Raw genomic sequence first — 18,716 nt, forward strand, 5'->3', positions numbered from 1 at the left:
TGGGCATATGAGAAGTTACTGGAATTAACATTTTGCACTTGTTTGCCACCTTAGGCACACAACTAGAAGCCCCACCATCCATCCTTATATTATTGAGGGAGCTAACCAAACCACTCCCACCCGCACTGCACGCTGGGCAACAGCCTTTCAGTGCAAACAGTGGGAAAGGAGGGGTTTGGATCTGCATCTTATTCCTGAACTCACACCACAGCTTGTGAATATCTCCCCGATGATCCAGACCTGGCACTCCTGCAGGGTACCAGAGGTAAGCGTTACAGATGGTGGGGGTAGAGATAATGGTGGAGGTTGGGTGGGGTAGAGTGGGGGTAGGTTAGGTGGGGCAGAGAGAGTGGGTGCAGAGTGGGTAGGTGGGGGTAGAGAGTGGGTGTATGGAGAGTGGGTGGGGTAGAGCGTGTGGGGTTGGGTGGTGGGGGTAGAAAGAGTGGGGGTAGGGTGGGTGGTTGGGGTAGGGAGAGTGGGGTTAGGGTGGGTGGGTGGCATAGTGAGAATGTGGGTAGGGTAGATGGTTGGGTCTACGGAGAGCGGAGGTAGGATGGGTGGTTTTAGAGAGAGTGTAGGTAGGTAGAGAGAGCGGGGGTAGGATATTATGGGATTGGGTATAGAAAGTGGGGTAGGGTAGGGTGGGACAGGTAGAGGGAGGGGGTTGGTTAGGGTGGGATCGAATAGAGAGTGTGGGGGCAGTGTGAGGTGGGTTTGAGGGAGTGGGGCAGGGTGAATGGGTGGGGGGTAGAGAGGGTGGAGGTAGGGTGGTTGGGTGGTAGACAGGTTAGGGGTGGGCTGGATGGGGTAGAGAGATTGAGGATTGTGCAGGTGAGGGTAGCGAAGGTAGGGACTTGGTGGTGGGGGTAGGGAGAGTGGAGGTTGTATGGTGGGTGGGTGTAGAGAGAGTGGAGGTAGTATGGATGGGGTAGAGAGTGTTACGGTAGAGTGGGTTGGTGGTGGTAGAGAGATTCAGGGTAGGGTTGGTGGTTGGGGGTAGAGAGAGTTGGGGTAGGGTGGATGGGGGTCAAGAGAGTAGGGGTAGGGTGTGTGTGGGTACAGAGAGTGGGGGTATGTGGGTGGGGTAGAAGAGTGGGGTAGGTAGGTGGGGGTAAAGAGAGTGGGGGTAGGGGGTAGTGGTAGAGAGTTGGGGGTACAGTGGGAAGGTGGGGGTAGAGAGCGTGGGTGTAGGGTAGGTGGGTAAAGAGGGTGGGGTAGAATGGGTGGGTAGTGGAAGAGAGAGTTGGGGTAGGCTGGTGAGTGGCGGTCGAGAGAGTGGAGGTTGGGTTGGTGGGGTTAGAGAGAGTGGGGGAAGGGTAGGTCGGTGGGGGTAGAAAGCTTCAGTAGTATGGTTGGGTTGGGTAGAGAGAGTGAGTTTAGGGTGGGTGGGAGGAAATAGAGTGGGAATAGGGAGGGTGGGGGTAGAGAGAATGGAGGTATTTAGAGAGAGTGGAGGTAGGTAGAGTGAGTGGGGTATGGTAAGGTGTGTGGGGGTAGAAAGAGTGGGCGTATGGTAGGGTGGGTGTGGGTAGAGAGAGTGGGGGTAGAGTAGGGTAGGGTGGGTGTGATTAGAAAGAGTGGCAGTATGGCACGTGAGTGGTAGACATGGTGGGGGTAGAGTGGGTGGGTGGTGGAGGAGTGAGTATTATGCCTGCAAGGGTAGAGACAGTGGGGATTGGGTGGATGTGGTAGAGATAGTGGGGGTAGGGTCGGTGGGAATAGAGAGAGCAGGAGTAGGGTATGTGGGTGAGAGTAGAGAGCAGGGGTAGGGTGGTGGGGTAGAAAGAGTGGGGGTAGGGTGAGTGAATTGTGGTAGAGAGAGTGGGGGTAGGTTGGTTGGGTGGGGTAGAGAGGGTGGAGTGTAGGATGGAAGGATGGTGGTAGATAAGGTGGTTGTGGGGTGTGTGGGTGATGGTAGTTAATTGGGGCAGAAAACATAAAGAAAAGCAGCCTCAGGAGGGCTTGTCAGAATAGCCCATACAAAACCCAACCAGCACATGTAATTGGGATGAGGTGCGTGGGTGAAGGTAGGGAGAGTGGGAGTTGGGTAGGTGGGGGTAGAGAGAGAAGGTGTGGGGGTAGAGAGAGTGGTGATTGGGTGGGTGGGGGCAAGATAGAATTGAGGCATTTAGAGAAAGTGGCGGTAGGTAGAGTGCGGGGGCTAGGGTAGGGTGTGTGGGGTAGAGGGAGTGGGGGTAGGGTAGGGTGGGTGTGAGTTGAGAGAGTAGGGGTAAAGATGGGGTGGGTGTGGTTAGAGGGAGATGGGTAGGGTGGATGGGTGTTAGATATGGTGGGAGTTGGGTGGGTGGTGGTGGATGAGTGAGGATTGTGTCTGCAAGGGTAGAGGCAGTGGGGATTGGGTGGACAGGGTAGAGCGAGTGGTGGAAGGGTGGGTGGGAGTAGCCAGAGCAGGAATAGGGTAGGTGGGAGGGAGTAGTGAGCAGGGGTAGGGTGGTGGGGTGGGGTAGAGAGTGTGGGGGTAATGGGGTGGGGATAGAGAGAGTGGGGTAAGGGGGGGCTAGAGAGAGTGGGGGTAGAGTGGGTGGATGGTGGTAGAGTGGGGTTAAAATGGTTAAAGAGTGTGTACAATGGTAGAGATGGTGGGGATTAGGTGGGTGGGGTAGAGAGGGAGGGGTAGGGTGAGAGGGTGAGTGTAGGGTGTGTTTGTGGGTGGGGTTAGAGAGTGAGGGTGCAGTGTGTGGGTGATGGTAGTTCGTTTGGGGCAAAAACATGACGTAAAGCAGCCTCAGGAGGGCTTGTCAAAATAGACCAAAATAGCCCAAACAAAATCCAACCAGCACATGGAATGGGAGTGGGGTGCATGGGTGAAGGCAGAGGGAGTGGGAGTGGGGTAGGTTGGGGTAGAGAGAGTGAGCATGCGGTGGGTAGTTGGGTGTAGAAAGGCAGCCTTAGTCGTCCAAAATAAAACAGATCTGCTGTCAAAAGTAGACCAAAATTGCCCAAATGTCTGCAAATAAATAGCACAAAATAGCCCAATGTGAAATCACTGCGCAGCTGAGAAATGGAAAGCCAGGCACCTGACTTGCTTCTTAGAAAGCTGCTGATTGGAGCAAATATTGTTAGGGAACTTCTCATTGGGTAGAACGGCAGAGAAGTTTTGAAAAAGAGATTTTAATGTGCTGGCAGTTTCATGCCATAGCCCATTGCTAAGCAAACCAGGTAGTCTATATTCCCGCTCTCGCTTTTCTGTAACAATTCTTTTGGAAATGTTGTGGCGCAAGCACCACACAAATTTGCCAAACCCAAAAATGGAACCCAGGCCTCTCAACAGATTAATTTCTATCTGTCGTGGATTATGTCCCCTATTTTAAGCAGGCACCAAAACAATCCTTGAATCTTTGCTTTATGACGTGTTTTCAATGCCTCACAAGACTGTTGTTTCATATTTTTCTGTACAGACTTAAGAACTATCCTTTGGTCCACTCAGAGTAAAACAGCATCCCAAAGATTTGGGGTTCCAGCCACTGCACCACATAGAACAGTTCTGTTTTGGTCCCTTTTATGATCCTTCTCATAGCAGCTTCTCAGCATACTTCTGCCTCAGGCTCAGCCCAGTGCTGTAAGATAGAGGTATCCATTTAGTCCAATGTTTTTGCTGACCTCCAATGCACCCATTGATGGAGTGGAATCTAAGTGCTGTACTTCAAATGCCCTACGAGTTTTGCTGCCAGTTGCAATTGTTACTTGCACTGATTCACGGATTGGCCATTTTAAAGCTTGCCCAACAAAAACATTCTCCTCCAAACAACACGAAAGGGTGTTTTCCTACAGGTTACATAAATCAAGTGACATTGATTTTCAACTTCCAAAGTCGAATTTATGGAACATGATCGCATTGCTCTTGATGAGCAATCCGACATCTAGGCGTTATTGTATTGTATTGCATTGTATTTGTCATTTATATAGCGCCCATTACCCATTTGTATAGCCTCAATGTGCTTTGTGGTTGGATCGAGCTCGGCGACAGCCGTCCATATGCAGAAGGTTTCTAAGAGTTTGAATTAAAGATGATTGTGTGCATTTTTGCTGGGTTAGGACTTAGGTGGGCTAGCTAGGCTCCAGTAAGCAGCCCAAAGGACAGGCACATGGGTGGGTGCTGTGGGTGGTTTAGGACAGAGTTCAAGTGCTGAAGATTGAATGTTTGCCCAGCTAAACCATTTTTTTCATTGGTTGTTGCTGTATACTAATGGCACAGGTGCTGAGGTTTGTCAGTAGGTTTCAGTATGGATGGCTATGGGTGATGCTAGACCGGAATAGCATAGCTGTAGCTGCATTCTAGGGTGCATGGATGGATGGCCGTGCCTGTGGCCTGTGTCCACAGACACGGTGTAATATATACGTACCATAGGCTTGGCTGGAGTTTGACTTTGGTGTTGTTTCCTTTTTTTTTCTTGGTCCAGTACGATTGGCTGGTCTTGCTATTCGTGGTCTCAATGGAACGAAAGCCTGAGCAGTGGGAGAGGACCCAAAGGGATGACAGGGCAGGGGTTGAGGGGTGATGAACATTTGTTATGGTTTGCCTCTGTGAACGCTGCCGGCATCTGTGGGGGGTTGGTGGATAGGAGTTTTGTTGTGTTTGGAAAGGAATAGTTTGTCACAGTGTGCTGCTGTGAACGCTGGTGGCATCTGTGGAGTATTGGCAGATAGGAGTGTTGTTGTGATTGGAAAGGAATAGATTGTCATTGTGTGCCCCTGCGAACGCTGCCGGCATCCATGGTGTATTGGTGGGTAGGAGTGTTTTTGTGTTTGGGAAGGAAGAGTTTGTCACAGTGTGCCGCTGCAAATGCTGCAGCATCCGTGGGCTATTGGTGAATAGGAGTGTTATTGTGTTTGGGTCACCGTTTATGTGAGCCTATCGAGAGTGTAGAGTGGGGGAGGGTTTCAAGAGGAGGGAGGGAAAAGCCAGGTTTTGAGGGCCTTTCTGAATGCCAGGTGATTGTCAATATTGCAAATGTGCAAAGGTAGGGAGTTCCAGATGATCTGCGCTTGTACAAAGAAAGAGGATACACCGAGTCTGGAGATGTGTTGTAGGGCTACTAGGAGAGATGCTGTGCCATATCTAAGAGTCCTTGAGGGGTGGTAGTGGGTGACTTTGTCTTGAAGGAAATCTGGCCCTGTGTTGTGGATGGCCCGGTGGGTAATGCACATGGCTTTAAAGGTAGTGCGTCTGTTAATGGGGAGCCAATGGAGGACTCTCAGTGTAGGGCTGATGTGTTCTCTGAGAGGTAGGTAAATGAGCAGGGGGGCTGTAGCGTTTTGGATTCTTTGCAGTTTCCTTAGCTAAAGTGCTGGTGCACCTAGGTAAATGCAGTTTTCGTAGGCTAAGCGGGAGAGGATTATGGAGATGATGGTGGAAAAATAGTGAGGATACATGAGGTAAAGGAAGACATGCCTTAGGGTGCGTAGGTGGAAGAAACAAGTTTTGGAAACAGAGTTAACTTGTTGGGAGAGGGATAAATCTGTGTCCAGTGTGCATCCAAGGTTTTTCCACTGAGGTGGAGGTTGCTGGTGGGGGACCTAGGGATTGCGGCCAGGGATTAGGTTGGGGAAGGATTGATGTTTTCCCACAGACAAGAATTTAAGTTTTCCCAAGATTGAGGATGAGGTGGTTGGTTGTCATACAGTAGTAAATATCGTAAGGCACGATGAAAGATCTGAACAGTTGGTGCCTGGTGATTTTGGGATTTTAAGGATGATCTGTGTGTTATCGCATAGTTGTAGCAGGTAAGGTTGTGGGAGCGGATGGGTGCGGGCAGAGGGTTTAGATAGATGTTGAAGAGCAGGGGAGAAAAGCATGCTCCTTGTGGGACCCCTTTTGTTACTGGCCGTGAGATGGAGGTGAATGGGTGGAGGTGCATGATTTGTGAATGATTAAAGGTGAAAGAGGAGATCCAAGAGAGGGCTGTGTCTTTGATTCCTAATGAATGTAGCCTAGGAGCATTTTGTGATCGATGGTATTGGAGGTGGCAGAGAGGTCAAGAAGGATCACCACAACACGGCCTTCTGCATCAGCTGTTCTTTTTAGGTCATTCCAGACGGACACTAGGGAGGATTCTGTTCCTCAGAGCAGTCTGAAGCCAGATTGCACAGGGTCCCGGAGGTTGTTGGCTTCAGTGAAAAGGCCAAGCTGCTTGTATGCTGTGCGGTCCATGCATTTATGCCATGTTGGAGATAGGCCGATAGTGGGACAAGTGTTTTTTGAGCAGGGGTTTGATGTAGGAGGTTTTCTGGGCTTTCAGGAAAGTTCCCGATGTTAGGGAGTGGTTGAGGATTGAGGATTGAGTGTGCAATACTGCCTGAACAGGTTGAGGCTAGGATATCTTTGAGCTGGATGGGTGGGCAGAGGTCCTCCAGAGAGCCTGATGGGCATTGTTGTGCTATGAGCGAGAGGAACTCCTGGTGTGTGATTGGAGTGAAAGAGGTGAAAGTTTGTATTGAAGGGGGTTTAGACAGGTATTGGGCTGTGAGTTGGTAAGGGGTGTGGGCATGTGTTCCAATTCGGAGATGATGGCAGAGTGTCTGTTGATAGCCACGTTTGGAAATGTTCTGATAAAGTGTCTCATAGGGTTTGGGAGGTGGGTGGGTTAGAGCAGGTCGGGGAGTTGAATTCAGAAATTATTCTATGTATTTCCTTGCTCTGGTTCTAAGAGTTTAAGATTTGGTTCCCATAGAATGTTTTCTTGCTTTTTCAGAGTTCTAGTCTGTATACTATGATTAGTCTTGCTAGGGTGGTTTTGTGCTGGGCTGTAGGGATGGTTCTCCAGGTCTGTTCCAGCCGGTGCTTTATGGTTTTTAGTGATTTGATGTTGGTGGTGTACCACCTTGGTGTGGGTTCTGATCTCTGAGAGGACCGTTTTGATGGGGTGAGGGATGTAAGGGCATTGGAGTGCCAGAAGTCGAAGAGTTCGATTGGAGGTAGCCCTTCCTGGAGGCATAGAGTTGGGAGAGAGTAGAGGAGGGAGTTGGCTTGATCTTGGGTGATAACTTTATTTTATAGCAGAATGAAGGGTGTGGGGGTTGGTGGAAGTCTGGCATGACTTTGGGTGTGAGCCGCGGTGGTCAGTGGTACACAGAAGAAGACTGCTGAATGATCGGTCCATGATAGGGTGTATGGGGACAGTGTGGATATGTTTGCAGTGGTGAAGATTGTATGGAGGGTTTGATCTCCAGTGTGGGTGTGGAGATGCTTTGTGTTAGGTTGAATGCTTCTAGGTTGTCTGTGAGAGATCGGGTCATGGGGTTTGCGGCTGAGTCAAACCAGATGTTGAAATCTCCTAGGATGTTTAATATTGGATAGAGATTGGGATGGTTGTCAGAGCATTGCAGAGCATGTCTGCAAAGTTTTTGTTGTAGCCAGGGGTCTGTAGATAAGCAAGAAGCTGTGTGAGGAGGAGGGTGAGAGTTGCAGTTTTACCAGAAGGGATTTTGTAGTCTGTGGTGTTGGCTGAGGTGTCCTAAATTATTAGTGGCAAAATGTGTTTGGGTAGTATCGCAACTTAGCCACCCCTTCATGATCTGTTCCGAACATGAGGTTTGTACCTGGGTGGGAAGGCCTTGTGCGCAATGGGCTCATAATCATCAGAAAACCAGGTCTCTGTGATGAAAAAGACGTCTGGATTTTCCTCTGTGATGAGGTCAAAGATGTGGAATTTGTTTTTGGAGACTGACCTGACATTGATGAGGGTGCAAGAGAGTTGGTGGGGTATGTTTGAAAATGCTTAACGGGTCTTGCTGCAGATGGTAGGAGGAGTCGGTTTTGACGTGGTAGGGTGGGTCAGGATTGGCAGAGGGTGTGACTGGGGGCATTATGGAGATGGGGTTGGTTGGTGTGGGTAGGGGTCGGCAAAGGGGTGGGTGGTACAGGGTGTGGGGTGGAGGCATGGGGAATTGGAGTTGGACCGGGTGAGGGTGAAGAGGGGAATAGGGCTAAGACTGGGTTAGGTGCTGCATGGACGTTTGGGCCCTATAGTCAGTTAGCAGGGTTTGGGATCTGGGTTGGAGAATGGGCAAAGCTCGGAGAGGCCTGCCGTGGTCTTGGTCTGGGCCTTTTCTTGACTTTTGGTCAGCCCATGGGGTGTGGGTGAGAGTGGGGAGCTGTAGAGGTTGGGGATTTGGCCAGAGCTGCTCTTGCTTTGCTAAAAGCAGGGAATTGTGGGTTGGGGCGCGGATGCTATGTTGCTTGGGCAAGGAGCGAGCTGAGGATGCAGGTGAGTAGTTAGTGGGGGTGGGTTAAGAAGATTGGCTTACCTGGGTCGCTGGGCAGTCCCAAATATTACAGGGTCAATGTTTTCTGTTCCCACTCTCCATCTTGCCGCTCTTGATTGGGCAGAGTGAGATCTACTTGGAGGGTGTAGTGGACTGGAGATGGAAGTCTGGGATGATGGGCTGTGCATTTGGGATGGCTGAGCTGGGGTGTGGTGAGTCTCATCAGGCCTACTGGTGCACCCGCGTGTGGCTCTGATTTGGCCAGTCTGTGGTATGGTATCTAACCTGTGGGAAGGGTACATCAAATGATGTGACTGAGTAGGGGGGACGTCGATCTAAGCATGTCCAACTGTGATATCACACTCGATGTATACTTACCTGGCCTTGTGGAACTGGTTAGGGTAGTAGGAGCAGGTTTGAGGCACCTATATAAAGGGTGGGTGTGCCTAAAAGGTACCACAGTAGACAGTGAAACGTAGTAGTACCTAGATTTGGGACATCTGTCTAGCAGGCGAAATGCCCAAATGGGGATACAACAGTAGATGGTGAAATACAGTAGCACCTAGATTTGAGACACCTGGATAGGAGGAGAGAGGCCTAAATGGGCATAAAACAGTGGACAGTAAAATAGAGTAGCACCTAGATTTGGGACATCTGGATATAGGGAGTGAGGCCTAAATGGGCATACAACAGTGGGCAGTAAAATGTAGTAGCACATAGATTTAGGCACCTGGATAGTGCCTAAATGGGCTTACAACAATAGACAGTAAGAATGTGGTAGCACCTACATTTTGAACACCTGGATAGTGGGTGGAATGCATAAATGGGGTTGCAACAGAGAACAGTAAAATACAGTAGCACCTAGATTTTGGACACATGGATAGAGAGAGACCTAAATGGACAAGCAACCTGAATAAAGGGATGAAGGCCTAAATGGGCATACAACAGTAGACAGTAAAATGCACTAGCGCCTACATTTGGGAGCAATGCAGGCTGTAGCTATAAGGTTTGATTAACACAATCTATCTAGATGCGGGATATGGCTGACTAACACAATCTATCTAGATGCAAGATATGGCTGACTAAAACAATCTATCTAGATGCAGCATATGGCTGACTAACACAATCTATGTAGATGCAAGATCTGGCTGACTAACACTATCTATCTAGATGCAGGATCTGGCTGGCTAAACCAATCTATCTAGAGGTGGGATATGGATAACTAACCCAGCCTATCTAGATGCGAGATCTGGCTGACTAACCCAATCTATCTAGATGTGAGATCTGGCTGACTAACACAATCTATCTAGATGCAGGATATGGCTGACTAACACAATCTATCTAGATGTGAGATATGGTTCTGTGATGGTCAGCCTAGGCGTTGGATAATATAGTGATAGGATAATAATGGGTTGGACAGTCTATTTGGGGGCAATAATTGCTGGTCCCCCTGTCCTGACCTCACCTACCTTGTCAGTGGCTGCTGGTTGATGGCTGCAGGCACCTCAGGCTAACATGGGCCAACACGGTCTGTAGCTGCTTCTTCTTCAGGAGCTGTCCTTTGTCTTAGGGTCCTTTGCCGGAGATGATGCACGGGCAGAAGGGCTGCCCTACTTTGTTGTGTAATATGGGGCAGTTGGCCAATTGCAGCACTGTGGGCTGGTGGGAGGTGGGAGTAAGGCAGGAGCCAAGAAGATGGCACAAAGGCCGAGGGGATCAGGGCAAATAGCGCCAATGTGCTGCTTTTTTTAAATTAATTTGAAAATACTCCAAATTTCACCCATTGGTAGATCCACACACACACTCACCTCTGAACTGCCTGAATGTGATGAAAGCTGGCGAAAAAGAAGGGCCCAGACTCTTTTTTCACACAGTGACTGGGCATGGCCAATTACAGCATGGTAGGTGTATGGGAGGTGGGAGTAGGGCAGGCACCTGGAAGAAGGCAAAGGAGGAGCCAAGGTGATTGAGACAGAGAGCGCAAATGCCCTGCTTTGTTTAAATTAAAGTCCAAATACCCCAAAATGCACCCGTTGGCAGATCCACACATACACTCACTCACCAACGGACTTCCTGAATGGAATGGAAGCGAAGAGTCTAGACCCTCGTTTCACACAGTGACTGGGTCTAGCAAATCACGGCACGGTGGGTGGGTGGGAGGCGGGGGTAGGGCAGACACCAGCAAGAAGGCACAGGAGCCGAGGGAATCAGGGTAGAGTGCTGATGCGCTATTTTTAGATTACTGTCAAAATATTCCAAAATGCACCCATTGGCAGATCCATACACACACTCACCTCTGGACTGCCTGAATGGGAGGGAAGCGCATGGGAGCGACGGGCCGACACCCGCGTTTCACAGAGTGACTGGGAAATCAGGGGACAGTGGGCGGATGGGAGGCAGGAGTACGCCAGGCACCAGGAAGAAGGCACAGGAGCCCAGGGGATCGGGTAGAAAGCGCTGATGTGCTGCTATCCCACTCACCTCTGGACTGCCAGAATCGTTTGTTTACTTCTGTAATGGCTTTCATAATGCTACCTATGATGGCATCAGCATAGGCAACACTAGTTAAATAACCTAGGCACCTATTTCCTAACCTTTATGGTTTTCGAGTAAGAACATTAAAATTGCTTTAACCATAGAATTCTGTGAAATTGTCAACCCCATTGCGATTTGTTGGATTTTAATGTTTTAATTAGTAGTTTTGACTTAAGGTTCCAAAAAGTACGCTCTCATCCAACGTCGTTAATAATTGTGTTTTTATAGAACTTCAAAAACTAAGCAAATGTAAACAAAAGTGTGCATTTAAAATGCTATGATGTAGAGTCGAGGCATTTCCCGATTGAGAAATGGACGAATCCTGCTTTCAGCCATTTTGATATTTAGAAAAACTGACATCCCATGGGTCACGTTATAATACTGCAAAACATACAAATACAAATGGGCTGCTTCCAATCGTCAAATCCTACATGGATTTTTGAGGTTGTTTTGTAACATAAAGCAAACCACTGTGGAAGCAGCAATATTTATAGGATCGTATTTCATACAACGAAAGAACCATGTAGGATGTGGTGGGCAGGAATGAATGGAATAACCAAACTCTGGTTAGGAAGCCGCACTCATTGCTGCTCGTCACATGTCTGTTTTGATTTAAGAAAAACAAAGGTACGGAAAAACATATATAAAACGTTTGCGTCGTGTCAAAAAACTGTAGAAAATACACATAATGTATATATAACTCCTTTGTATACCACTACTAAACAGTTTTGGGAATTTCTGTTGGTTTTTCTGTTCTGTTGATTTCTATAGATTGATCATACCAAACTAATTGCAAAGCCCTCAATTACAAGTCACAACGTGTCAATGATTGTTACCACTGTCGGAAAATTGAAAAAATGCTAATTTGATTTTTTTAATACTAAAGAATAGACCTCTTTATTTTGTATTTATTTGTATTCAATTTTTGAAGGTGAAAAGTGCTCGCCAAGAAACAGTACACCAAGCGTATAATAATGACTGGATTCGCTCTGTTCCTGGGGACTTTATACAAACAAACTCATGATAAATACGCATCAACGGATTGTGTTGTGGAAGTAGATGGAGAGAGAACACAAGGCAGATGTTAGAATCATCTACCATAATTAAATTATTATAGCCACATAGAGGAAAGTAATGTGCTGATCAGGGAGCAGGGCAGGAGTCAATGTTGAGAGATTATTTCACCACATAACTGTGAGGAACTCTCTTGAGAGACAAGGTGGTTCTTTGGAGTGATTCTGCAGTCATTCACTAAGGGAATGTCTTTGAATCCAAGTGGTAGGGAATTTCAGATATGTATGATACCTCTGCTGTAGATGGGGAGTTGGTTAGAACGCAAGGTGTTCATCTGGACGACTGGTATCTACCCAAGAGGTTGGAGGTAAACCAATTCAGGACAGTCCCATCCTGTTGGCGATTAGGGAGATGAGGATAATATGGTCAACTGTGTCAAATGCAGCTGAGAGGGCAAGGAAGACAGGGAGACACAGGATCCCTTATTCCTTGAATTGGGGGCATCATCCACCACTTGGATGGTGGCCATCTTGATACTACACTTGGGATGGACCCCAGACTGATAGTCGCTTTAGGAGGTGTAGTTGATAGTATCTGGCGAGTAGTTGTGTAGCGACTACTTTTTCCAAGGTTTTGACAATAAATCGGTGGTTTATAATCGGCTGGTTGTTGGCAAGATTGGCAAGGTTGTTTGAGTCTAAGGTAGTTTGCTTTCAAAAGAGGTTTTATGAGACCAGTCTTGAGGTTGTCTGTGAATGAGCCTTCTGTGAGGGAGGCAGTAATGATGCTGAATAGTGCATTGAGTGCTGGGTCCAACATTGTTCAGTGATCGAGGCTGAGATGATATCATCAGTGTACGCGGTAGGTTTGACAGAGGCGATTGCTTTTAGTGGTTCTTGGGGAGAGAGGGGAGAGAATTCAGTCCAGAGAGGCATTGTGCATGCTGGGGTGCAGGGGAGAGCTAATGATGTGATAGGTTGATTTGGTGATCTGTCGAAATAAAAATACCTCTTGTTTCTCGTCCCAAAGTCAGCCTCATTCTGTCCACACATTTTCACTATAATCCACTGCTTTCTGGTACTGCTATATTTTGGTGTTGAAAAGATATGCTTAATTACTCTTGCCCTTGATCAGGAGTTGGGAAACGGCATGCAGTGGGGGTGTTTGGGTTGGGGGTTCATTATAAGGGGGGTGGAATAGTCAAATTGGCCATTAAACAGAGCTGGCTTCCAGAGTTTACCCTGGCTTGGTAAGGGATTCCTTGTTGAAGGGGGTTCTTAATCCATTATCTTGTTACAGGGGCATTTGAGCAACGGGTGAGGAATCTTTCATTCATTTCCTGGTGCAGTGCTTCTCAGGTGAGAGGCATTTACATTGATATGTGTGGAAGGGTATATATTTATTTACATATACATATACTGACGAAGCTGCAATGTGCTCTTTTTCAGAAAGGTTGTGTAACACTTCTCGCTTTAGATGACTACTTTCCGAGAGAATTGTGCACTGGTAGAGCTCTCAAAGCTTTGCTTTATGATTTGCCACATTTAGTTCTGGTTTTTGCGTTGCAATCTGGGACATGAAGTGCTTTATACATAAAGAAGCTGTAATTGACACCCATACAGTATTATTCATTGTGAGGGAGCAGCAGCCATTTAGTTTGCTAAAAACCTTGGTTAAATCTACTGTTCCAAATGCGTGTTCTTAACAGGCTCTGCAGCTGCTTGAACCCACCCAACACCCTACCTGTCACGACTCTCGCCCAAAAGCCCCTCTGGCAAACCCATTGGCCAGTTAGAGTCAGGACTCAGGCCTCTAGAGCCTGGCATCCTCTTCAAAAGCCCTCATGGTGCCAGTCCTGGCACCTTTGGCGCCAGGCTCATACACCATGAAAGACAATGTGCTTGGGAACTACTTTATTGTATTGTCAGCCAACATGGAGGCATCCACATAGCTTGGTTCCTAAGAACCAAGCTATGCAGTGTAGTGGTTTGGGTGTGGTAGCCTAGGGACCACTTTACCTGGTCTATTTTTTGGGGCTATTTAAACCACACCCGAGCAAGACAACACGCTTCGTGATACTTTGCAGCTTGCAACGTGATGTTCACCTTGTCCAGCTATTCCCTCAAACCTCGGAGAAGCAGAACCTGCAAGGAGACAAAAGGAACATCATTAGCAGCAGCATCTTACCTGCAGTCTTCATCTTTAAACACTCGCAGCTACTGAGAACAGCTTCCTCGAATCTGCACGCCTCCCGGACAGAAAAACCTGAAAGAGGAAGGTAGAGGCAACATTAAAGAAAGCAGTAGAGACATTTACTAATTACGAACTGCTCAAAAGGCTTACCTGGCTGGTCGCCTCTCGGCTGGCACCACTCCGGACATTCCACTCGCGCTGAAGAACACTGCGAACTACAAGGAAGGAAAACACAGGTTAGCAAAGACAAGACTTTGCAGCGCTGCGCATAGCACTTACTTACCGCATCATAGCGCTCTTAATGCGCCATCATTTACCAGCGGGGCTCAACCAAGCCAGATCGCCGCGTGAAGCTCTGCATACCTAAGGGAGAAAAAAGAGACATTTTTAAACAAAGAAAGGCATGCAGGATAGCAACAAAACTAAAGAACAGCAATAAGACCTACCTGAACAATATGAAACGGGCCGGCGTCAATGAAGTAACTGGACCGCACTCGCCCAAGAAAGACAACGCGCCCCTGCAAAGAAGGCAGTACGGAGAGCACACCTAATTCTACCACAAGGTGAGGAGAGGGCCACAGAGCGACTGAAATCATACAGGGGGTAGAGGGAGGATACTTACCCCAGTCGGTCAGTTTTGAACACAGTCCTCCTGTATTTTCAGGCAGAACCTTCCCCGCAGACCACATCAGGGCAAAGCTGAGAAGCATACCAGCGAGTAACCCGGCTGGGTGGCGTCCCTGTGGCTACCAGGTGAGCGTAACACTATCTTCTCTTCCCACCCACTTGTCCAGCGCTTGTAAGTGATTTCAATCCGGCACACACCCAAGTCAAAGCCCAGCATGTAGTGCACAACTGAAACCCTTATTTATTTTTGTCTATAAGTTCAATATTCTGTACGATATACCACTCATATCACACCCTTGTCCTGAGACCCCCCCGCTCACACTGAACCAGGAATCAGGCTAGTTTGCAAAGGTAAATATTTATTTATGTATTTAAAATTTAATCACAGTATATTTGAATAGGTAAACAACAATCACCAATGGGGTTACAGAACACTGAATAATATCTTCAATACACTAGGAATAAGTAATGAGCAAAACAAATGCAGCACAGAAAATAATACTTTTGTGTTGGTTCAGATCAGATAGCAATATCGTTAGAGGTTCCCCCTGCAACACCCCACCACCCCCCCAATAGGCAATTAAATAGGTGTGAGGAGAGAGCAGGTATTCAGGAATAGCACAAATCAAACAGAATAGCAGTCCCACTTTCCCCCATAAAACACAAGAGAAAACGGAAGTGACTTTTCAGCTATCAGTCGGCTTTAAAATTATTTTTAGAATTGACTGGGCAAAACATCAAATGTGGTCAAAAATACTTAAATTGGTGTTAATTCCTATGGGAGCCACTTTGAGCAGTTGCACATAATCACAAGGAATGATTTAGTCAAAAGAAAACATTTTAAATTGTAAAGGCCAAGTCGGAAACAAATTAAAGCTATTTCACACGGATTTCAGAATTGTAATTCACGGCAAACTTTTCCTTATGCGATTATTGCAATACGGTGTTGGGTTCTATGGATAGCTGTAGATGTTAGGTAGAAGTAGGAGTTGAAATTTCGTTTGTATCATAGAAAGTGAGGGAGTTATAGAGGTTTTAGTAAAGGATTTTTTGTAAAATAGGCGCAAGAATGGAAAACAGAAATGCACTTTTGAAAATGAAAAGTGGGTTTGCTTACACTAGAGGATGACTATGAAAAAGCAAATACCATAGAGGGATCTTACAGTCACGTGATCTGTGGAAACTCGACTTCTTCAAATGAGAAAAGCGTCAGCGCAAGATAGTTCTAAGAATACTGGTTCTAAATGAAAGCTAGGATGGGTTTGAGATAGGGATAAGACAATGCAAATATACTATGGGCCACAGTTCTTCCTATTAATACTCACAAATACGTTTTTTAAATGGGACCGTCAGATCTGGTCATTGGATTGGGTCTGGTCTAGGAAAGACAGCACATCAGGGACCGTACTGGATCAGCTAGGCTGGTCGCTGGAAATTCACAGGATCTGCCCTCCTAGTCTGTGCGTATTTGAATCAGCTGGATAGCGAGTTCCTCAGGCAAGCGTAGTGGTGGCAAGCCAGAGAATTTCAGGATACTGGTTCAAAAGGCCTTCTCACACCACACAGCGCTTCACTGGGTGGAGAGAATACATTTGAGGATTTGGGCCTTGCTGGAAATAAATAATTCTCTATTGCTGGCAAGAGTCTTGGCCTCTGGATCTGGAAGAATATTAAAGCTGGATGTAGAATGCTGGATCAGAGTGCTTCACCAGAATAAGGAAAGTGAGCGGATCTGTGAGTCCCTATGTGTTGTCAGCTGTCTCTATGCTTTAAAATGACATCACAAAGTGGGTGTAAGGGCTGTCTTAGCTAAGCTTGCCCCTGTGAGCTGGGATAGGATCAAAAATGCATCTCCGCCTTGCAATTTGAGTGATTGGGTCAAGGCCGGATGATGTCACATTTTATGGTTTGCTTTACAGTCCTCACAGACCTCCCTTTAGCCACTGGTCTCATAATCGGATTTGATATTACATGTACATTTCTACATTGGTCACCTTTATACAAACCACACACAAAGATGCCATATTTTTTTAATTTTTTTTTTTATACTTTGTTTAACCCAAAGGGTTTTTAAAGGTTTTTGCGTTTGCGTTTCAATCCTTTCCATTTGAATATTGTTTACCTATGGTCGTTTTTCTATAGTTGACAGAATTGTATCCAAAATTTCTGCTGTGGCAGTGACCCAAGTAGTTCGTCCGCCTCCAATTAGCCTCGCCCACCAAGTCTCTACATCGAAAGTGTGGGCTGCAGATAATATCTCCTTCAAGTAAGGACCTCTTATAGCCTCAACTTCTGGGCATCTTAACAATAGGTGTTTGGTCATTTCCACCGTAGCCGGGTCATTGCAAAATCTGCAAACGTTTGTGCTCACCAGGCCTCGTATCATCAAGATTTTGTTCGTATGGAGTAAGTTGAGGCGGGCTCTTATAAAAGTATTCCTCAGCTTGCGGTTTGGATATCTTTTCACGTACGCTTGTAATTTGTGTAGTTTGTGGAACGTCTGTGGCAGGTGCGAGATTAACTTGTACGAAGCGGCCTGGTCCAAAGTAAGTATCCAGTCAAGCTCGTTTAATTTATTTTGGATTTTCATCGGATTGTCCGTCAACTCCTTTTTGGAACATTGAATAGAGTCTAATTTTTCTTCTTGGTCTCTGTACCATCTGTTCAGGACAGACAGGCGCCCTCCTCCTATTTATAGCTTCCAAAAGCTCAGGGCGATTTTCCAGCAATAATTTCCTAAACAACATCAAGCTGTTTCTTTCCACTATCGAGGCAAGCGAGAGTTGGCTCATTTCACGTCTGATCAAAACCAATGGAGTTGAATTTGGTAGATTTAGGACCTCTCTCCAGTATTGGCTTTCAAGTTTCGTCCAGATGGTGTGTGGTAACCCCAGCATTGCTTCAGCTCCGTAGATCAGTGTGGGAACTACCTTGGCCTTGTAAAAGTCCACAATTGGTATGAGGGAGAAGCAACCGTATTTTCTATCTATCGCTTTAGCCTGCGATATTAAGTTCTTTATTTTTGACAGCAGATGTTTTTGCATTGCAATCTCCCTTGGCGAATTGTCCACCACAATGCCCAGATATTTAAATTCTGTGACTGTGCCGATGTGTTCACCTTCCAAAGACCATGCATATGAGTCGCTTTTGCTTTTGCCTTTCCCAAAGAACATGATTTTGGTCTTGGGCTTGTTTATTTCAAGACCATTTGCCTTGATGTATTCAGCAAAGTTGTTAAGTTGTCTCTGCAGGCCTATTGCTGTTTGATCTGTGATGATGATGTCATCCGCATACATAATTCTCGAGATTTTCATTTGGCCAATATGCGGAGGGAATGATCTGACCTTTGATTCTGATTCTTTATAGTCGCCAATGAAGCTCAGAAATAATGACGGGGCCAACGGGCAGCCCTGCTTAACTCCCTGATTGGTTGGGATCTCCTCCGAAAGTGCGCCTTGGGTGTCAAGCCTCACTTGGATCCTTGTGTCCGTGTGTAGTGCTATAATTGGATGTAGAATAGACGCCGGGCAATTCCAAGACCTTAACTTTGCCCAGAGCCTCGCTCTGTTAACTTGGTCAAAGGCTTGTCTTAGGTCGATAAAAGCCATGTCGGTACGGGTGCCGCCCGCCAGGCTTTTGTATTTTAAGATGTTGACCGTTAGAATGTTAATTGTTGTTCCCACATTCTTTTTGAAGCCAAATTGAAGAGGGTCTTCACAGGGTGCGTCTTTAGCCCACCTTTGGAAGTGTTGTAGAAGTAAAGAATCGTACACCTTGCCAATTACATTCAACAGGGCAATAGGCCGAAAATATTTAGGGTCCTCTCTCGCCCCTCTCTTGTAAATAGGTACCACAACTGCGGTGGTCCAAGATTTCGGTAGAGCCCTTGCAGCTGTCAATCTTCGGAGGACCACACATATGAAGTTAGCCCATGCCTCAGGATGCTCTTTCAGGTGCCTATTTGTCAGACCATCGGGCCCAGGGGCCCTGGAATTTTTCAATTTTTTCAGAATGTACGTTATGTCTTCAAGGTCGTGAAGCTCCACCCAGGGTTCTGTGCTTTGGACCTGTGCAGTTTCGGTGCCAACCTTAGGATCGAAGAAAAGGTTTGCGAAGAACTC

The sequence above is a fragment of the Ambystoma mexicanum genome, chromosome 12, assembly GCF_040938575.1.
Source record: "Ambystoma mexicanum isolate Mex_15411 chromosome 12, UKY_AmexF1_1, whole genome shotgun sequence".
Lineage (NCBI taxonomy): Eukaryota > Metazoa > Chordata > Amphibia > Caudata > Ambystomatidae > Ambystoma > Ambystoma mexicanum.